The 7760-nt window shown below is 37.2% G+C and overlaps 1 long non-coding RNA gene across 1 annotated transcript; it reads left to right on the forward strand.

Annotated features, from left to right (window-relative positions):
• The first annotated feature begins 296 nt into the window (after nucleotides 1–296).
• On the forward strand, nucleotides 297–2241 carry LOC131730512 (uncharacterized). The gene is made up of 3 exons (XR_009324080.1): nucleotides 297–578; nucleotides 1341–1466; nucleotides 2133–2241. It is a non-coding gene; the product is annotated as an uncharacterized LOC131730512 (long non-coding RNA).
• Nucleotides 2242–7760: the final 5519 nt, after the last annotated feature.

The raw sequence follows: 7760 nt of genomic DNA on the forward strand, positions 1-7760 counted from the left end.
GCAATGGACAGCACTTTGGAGCATACATTTTAAAGTGTTATAAGTTGTTAGAAAGGATGTTAACAATGAAAGTGAAAATATCAGATACTTTATTGAGAGTCATACCAACACATTAGGATCTGTGTCAGGATGTTAACAATGAAAGAGAAAAAATCAGATACTTTACTGATGCAGTAGGACTAACACATTAGGCCATATACCAACACATTAGACCATATAACAACACATTAGACCATATACCAACATTTTCTACAACCTATGATAGTTGCTCTTAAAACAAGAAACGTAGTGTTATTTACAAGTAAGGTGTTGTATTTTTTTCCTTCAGTGAAAAATCATGCAGAAAAAGCTCATGCTACATCAGCAACCCCTGCTGCTTGTTCAGAAAGCGACACTGCTTCCCCACTGCCACAGGCATGCCCTCCTTCCTCCAGCACAGTCGCTGTGTCACTTCAGCATCCACCTGTATCACTGGCTGTGCCTCGCCCAGCTGTAATACCCGACAGCATGGCTACACCACAAGTATTTGCTGAAGTCGAGAGCCTTCTCCCTCTTTCTTTCAACAAGAGAAAGAAAAGGTAATATAACATAAATAAACAGATTAATGTGATATTGGGAACATTCCATAATTTAAGTATTCTCAAGTTCATTCCAAAGGCTTAATGCAGAATTAAATTAATTCTGAATTAAGTAAATACCTTTTTTATGGTTTCATTAAATTTACATTTGTGTATCAATTTTGCAATGTTGGCCATATTTTTGTATCTTATTATTCTTATACCTTTCCCCCAAAGATACAGTGTGACAGCAGAGGAGATCAGGAAAAGGATAGGTCCACCTGAGAATGTGTCAGCCAATTCCCTGGTTGCATATCTAAGGGTAGATAAAAAATAAAAAGAGTGAGCTTAAAAAGAAGATTGAAGAGACAGTTGGCATTAGTCCTGGCCCAACAACCACTGTAACTTCCCTGTGTTCCAAACTGACTGAGGGTACATTAGTAAATGTCCAGTGCAATGTCAACACACTAAAACATATCAATTAGTAGTATAACACATGGTACAATATACAGACCACTGCATTCAACAGCTTCAAAATACCTTATCTTAATAGTGTAGTGTGGGTAGCCTTGTTTTTAAAACCTAACAATCTAATTATATGTTTCCATTCTAAGTTGTCTTGCATTCAGGCATCAGCTTAAGTCAAATGTAACATGCAAACAGTAAACATTATATTTATCATTAAATAAATCCATTATTTGTGAATATAGAAAATGTGATGTCAGTCTTATTGTAAGTTAAATGTTGATTGTTACAATAATAGTAACACTTTTCTGTCTTCAGGAGAAGCCTGCGATTTAGGTGTGGGCATCGGCAAGTTGGCAGTAAGGATGATTCCTTTTGACAGGATCGCAGTTTTGGAGGGCTCGATCACAACCAAAGATGTTGCCATTGGAAAGCTTCATGAATGTAAGTATGTTTCTTTACTGTTTTACACTAGTGATGAAAAACGCAGGTGTACTGTAACCAAAACGTTAAATTACATCAAATCTGTAACAAAAAATACACTATGAATATGAAATATAGAAAAAGTAAAATCAGACCAAAATATTTCCTATGTACAAAACAATAAAGTAGAAAGAGGGGTCAACCAGAGAAAGATATGATTGCAATCACATGTGCGAAATTGTAAAAATAAAGTCAACAGAAGACTTAATTAAACTATATATTTTACCTCTCCAGTTTTTTATGCATGGCACTCATTTTGTGGAAGCACAATTATATCATATTAAATATAGAAGGCAGGATTTGCACTATGCCTTTACCCGCTATGCCACTTGTGAGCCACAAATTATTATTTTTAAAGTGTAAAGGTACACATTAAAACTTCTAAATAGACTTGCAGATTTTCTCAGGGTGATTTTTTCCGCTGGGCATCTCAATATTTTTTTGTTTTTATTTACATACCATTACAAGATAAAATGTTAGGAGCTAAAAACAATCCTCATTAAATATTGGGTAAAATCAGTGTCTGAGGCTAAAAGCAGCTTACATAAAACCACATGCCTGGTTTATTGAGTATTGCAGTACAAATTGTATTATTCATTATTTTATTTATTTCTCGATGACATCAAGAATACAACAGACCAAATTAAAGAAAGTGCTACGGACTTTGACATGGCTACTCATGGACTGGGCTTTCAAATGCTTGATGTTTACAGTTCTGTACTTCAAAAATGTGCCGCTTCCCAGATAGAAAAAACTGCAGAATGTGTAGTTTTAGATGACACTGAAAATAAGGCATCCTTTGCATATATGTTCATTATTTTTAAAAAGGGCTTGTTCAAAACATTAAGAACATTTCTAAGCAAAGAAAACCTAAAATAGCATTTTATGTAAGGCATTTTCTTTTCTATACAACCTCTTAAATATATATTTAAAATGTACCATAAACATACATAAATAAAGGTACTGTACAACATCTCATATTTATAGTTTCTTGTTTTATTTGTTTATGATTTAAATATTAGCAGTATTAAAATGTAAAACTGCACATACATGCTTCAACAGACTGATACAGAGCAATACAAAGTACTGGACCCAATTGTGGAAAAAAGTGCTGTACAGAAGAACCCTCCTCCCCACTTCTCAGCTCTAATGACCCCCTGACATGTTCCCCCTTTGAAAGAAATTCAGTTCAGGCTTAGATTTTTCTGTTAACAATTTGCTTTTACACTACTCGCTACTTAAAGATTGCACTTTCTATTTACTACAAATCATATTTTTACAACTTCTTTACAAAGTGTTACAATAATGCACATTTAAGTGTTATTTAAGTAATCTGATTAAGAGAGAAAAGGGAGACATACCATATCAAATATCGACCAACTTGGCCAGAATACAATCATCAGCAATTAGAACTATGCAACATATATTTTATTTTTGATAACATGCTGCCACTATACATATAAATAGCTATTTCACTCTTACTTGAAGAGACCTTTGAGGTCCTTAACAGTTGTAATTAACCTCTATACTTTGTCCAGTTTTGTGTGCATTCTGTAATTCAAAAATAAAGGCGTGGGCTCATAACAACACACGTTCAGCTCGATTTTAGTATCTAATTCTTTGCTCTGCTACCAATTATTCTTTTTCTAAAGGAACAGACTTTGAATTTGGAATCAGGTCTATGGGTATATAAAGCTCGATTAAGGGGTTCTTTGAGCTGATATGAATGCATGTCTATAGCATGGCTTCTTGCTCTTTCAATGCGTTTTCTGTAAGCATGCAGCCTTATAATTTTTATTTTATTGCTGGCCATGCTATACTGTCCAAATGCTAGTTGGTGTGCACGTTTTACTACAGCATTCAACTCTGGAGATTCCTTATAATCACTGCTGTCACACCACTCCTTTAAGTCTGAAATCATCTTCTTTACACACAACTGTTTATTGTGTGATTGACAATTTGCTGTGGTATTCACAAAGCAGTCCGTTACCTCTTGGTTAGGGTTCTGTGTACCAATTAACTCAGAAAGTCTTAGACAGACACATATTTCTCCAAGACTATTGGCAAGACAGGTACACTGTTGGTTTTGCACATGTACTACTCCAAAACTACCAGCACAATGTACAATTAAATGTTTTCCATCCCACTCATAGCAATGCTGTTCAGTTAGTGAACTGGCTAATTCTTTTCGAATTCCATCAATATCAATCCCCTGTTCTTTGCACATCATTTTTGCAAACTCAATATGCTTGCACAAATTACCCCTTTCAGAAACGGCGCATTCACATTTCATGCTAATTAAATCCACAGCATAACATTTTGCTTTATCTGCTTCTGAAGGCACTGTGCAATGGCCACCTGATTTGTAAACAAAATTATTTTGAAGGCCTTTGTTCTTCATACGTAATGCAGATTCTGCAGTATCCTGTTTTGGAATCAGAAATCCTCTGAGCACCATGAAGACCTTCCAGATACCTGCACCAATACAAGACAGAATACAATTAGTAGAGCAGTATTCTATTATTCACATGCTAAAAAAAGTTATGGGTTGTGTAAATTATATACATGACAAAAATGCATTTACCTGTGGTACACTATCTCCTTATTTGTACAGATACTGAAATAAATGTACACAACAACTTTATGGGAAATATAAAAAGGAAGTAATACTTAATCTGTCTATCACTTCGTAAATTAAGAGAGCTGCATACAAAGCTGATTGTACCGCTACAAGGCTGCCAAATCGGGTAGCGTGAGATGGGGGGAGTGGTTGATTGCTGCCATACTTGTAGTTTTACTGGATGGGCTGCTAATTTTTTTAATTTTTTTTTTTTTTAAACAAAATTCTACATAATAAGATAACTATATAAACCAGATTAAACTCGGTTTTAAATTAAACCCTATATTGGCATTATGTTGTTTCAAATATCACATTTTATGTTCATAATAATTTTTATATCAAATGACACATTACCACCCCAAACATTCTACAGTATAAGCTGTAAATTATGCAATCATGAAATACCATTGCCATGTAAGTTACTCATCTTAATCTGTTTATCCTTTGCATTTCATACATAAACTTCAACTATGAATTTTAAAACATATCTTGGCTGAAACTCTCCAACAGCTTCCTGAACTTTTTTCAGACAGTGACAAGATGTCACTGGATTCCTCACTCACAATAAAAAATGCTACAGGTTTTCCTCGGCCTTGGTTGCTCTTCACTAGCACAGCATAAAATGCAAAACCATACTGAGTTGCGCCCATGTGTAGAATTGTTGCTCACAAATGTAAAAGAAACATACGCTCCACATCTATTGGCACGAGTTATTGAAGGTGCTCCTGAGGATTTACCTTTTGGTTTATTGGACCTTTCACATTGCCACTGAAAGTGATTTTCCCCTCTTTTTTTGATAGCTACAAATGTGCCAGTTCCATTCTCCTTAAGACATGTCAAGTGATTTTGCATAAAATCCTCTCTTGAATCTCGTTTTACAATATGTATCGTTCTCTGCACACGTGCGTCAGACTCCTTGCGCAGAGAGTCTTCAAGTGATGAGATCCAGAAACGTTCCATTATCTCACTAAAAAGGAAGAAAAAAAAACGTTAAACAATTTCTCAGTGATGTAACAAATCACTCAGAAAAGTTGGATTTCGACCCACATTTAAAGGAACCTTCTGACGTACATCATCAATTCACCTCCTAAGAATAAAACATAGAGAACAGCCTTATGCAAACATTAACACAGTGCCCATCAAATGCCACCAGACATATGTGCCCATTATAAACCAGCCTGCCAGGCATGTGCCCAATTTAAACACCCAATATAAACCAGCCTACCAGGCATGTGCCCATTATAAACCAGCCTGCCAGGCATGTGCCCATTATAAACCAGCCTGCCAGGCAAGTGCCCATTATAAACCAGCCTGCCAGGCATGTGCCCATTATAAACCAGCCTGCCAGGCATGTGCCCAATATAAACAAGCCTGCCAGGCATGTGCCCAATATAAACCAGCCTGCCAGGCATGTGCCCAATATAAACCAGCCTGCCAAGCATGTGCCCAATATAAACCAGCCTGCCAGGCATGTGCCTATTATAAACCAGCCTGCCAGGCAAGTGCCCATTATAAACCAGCCTGCCAGGCAAGTGTCCATTATAAACCAGCCTGCCAGGCATGTGCCCAATATAAACAAGCCTGCCAGGCATGTGCCCATTATAAACCAGCCTGCCAGGCATGTACCCAATATAAACCAGCCTGCCAGGCATGTGCCCAATATAAACCAGCCTGCCAGGCATGTGCCCAATATAAACCCAGCCTGCCAGGCATGTGCCCAATATAAACCAGCCTGCCAGGCATGTGCCCAATATAAACCAGCCTGCCAGGCATGTGCCCAATATAAACCAGCCAATATAAACCTGCCTTCCAGGCCTCTGTGTTTTAACTACAGTAGTCTTACCAGCTGGTAAATTAATAATTTAGTTTAGAGTAACCAACCTTGTTATTCTGTTACCAATATTTGCTTAAGACATAGGACATTAGCATAACTTCAGCTGGCATGCCTGGTAAGTTTATTATATTTTGTATTATCATTTTTAACAGCAAATCAATTATAAATTATGTGTAACTGAATGTTGTGGATCACTGTGAACAACTTGCACACACAGTACAGCATAAATACTATGCTGCACATAAAGTGAATAATTAAAATATACGTTTGAACAACAAAACGAGACAAAGGTAGAGATTAAGCATCACTAAAATTTGAAATGATAGCTACACTTAAAAAAACAACGTTATATAATACATCTTAACAGAAGAAGATATTCATATTCATATTTAAGGCGTAACTCAACATTTTTTAATGCCTTTGTGTGCACACGTTCTGCTAAAAACGGTGTATTTTGAGAAGATGAATAAAAAATCCTACCTTTTTCATTCCAAATCTGTTCTGCTGCAAAACCTTGGCGCGCAGTTTTCAGTTTGAATGTGAGGGCGTGGAAACAGGCAGCTTTTGCCCTTAGAAGGCGTGTTTCCTTTGTGATGTAACTGAGGAGGCGGGTTTTCGCAGAGAGGTGTTTTATTATCTGACCTGCTTGCCAGTCGAAGTTAGGGGCAAACTTCTCTCCTGTGCGTATAATTACTGAAATCTATGCATGAAAGGCAACGGCAGCAGCACGGCCGCTCCGATTCCAATCGCCATACCGTCTACACAAACCGTTTGTTCTGACACAAGCCACATAACGTACAATTAGCGGGGCTGAGCAACAAGACTGTGAAAGTGATACCTCAGAACTCCAAGGAAACAAAAAGCTTTAGATGAGAACAGGGTATTTTAAAAATACACCGGTGGCTGCAAACAGTACTGACAGCACCACGAGTTTGAAAATACATCACAAACGCATGCTTCACTAGTGTGACAAAAATGTTGGTTACTTGGTCCCCGGTCTTAAACAGAAAGTGACCGGAAAAGTACTTCTCACAACTTTGTTCACATACAACAAACAGTTAAACCATAGCCGCCAGGCACTACTATATCAATACTTTTTAATGAATACGTCGTTAAAATGTAGTCTTGGTAGGCTTCTAATTTATGTTGGAAAACGTCATAACAAAGGTGTTTTAAACCAATAAAACAGCAGGTAGTCTGACTCCAAAAAGTAAACAGAAAATAAACACAAATAAAAAGGACTTAAAAACAGTTTAAACAAGTCATTTTATCTGAGGTATACATAACGTACGGGTTACAAACGCGGAAAACACTAATACTTAGAAAGGGTAGTTTTTGCTTTGAACGTCAGGCAAGCATAATTATTTGTAATAGGAACTTACAGATTTAACTGTAGCTTCCCCAGGAACATGATGCAAAAACAGTTTTAATACGATGCTACCTTAGAAGTGCTCACTTCTGAAACGCACAGCCACTGACATTGACTTTGTTGTTTGTTTTTCCTACCTTTGATGATCATAAAGGATGTGTCCAGGTGAAAATCAGCGTTTCTCGTGAAAAGTACAATCTGCCGCAGAGAGTGAATAGTAACACTCTCAAGTGGAAGACGTGTTAAACGAACGTGATGTTTCCTTGGGTGGCTAAATTATCCAATGGGGGTATTAGGTGTCAGGGGTGTACTATTCATTCATAAGTCATGACAGGGTTTTCTGAGGCAGAGTGGATGAGTAAAAAAATAGAGCAGCCAGCAAGGTGGGTTTGGTTAGACACCGCAGTGACTCAGAAAAGGGCTGGCGCTGTC

This window comes from Acipenser ruthenus, unplaced genomic scaffold (genome assembly GCF_902713425.1).
Source record: "Acipenser ruthenus unplaced genomic scaffold, fAciRut3.2 maternal haplotype, whole genome shotgun sequence".
Lineage (NCBI taxonomy): Eukaryota > Metazoa > Chordata > Actinopteri > Acipenseriformes > Acipenseridae > Acipenser > Acipenser ruthenus.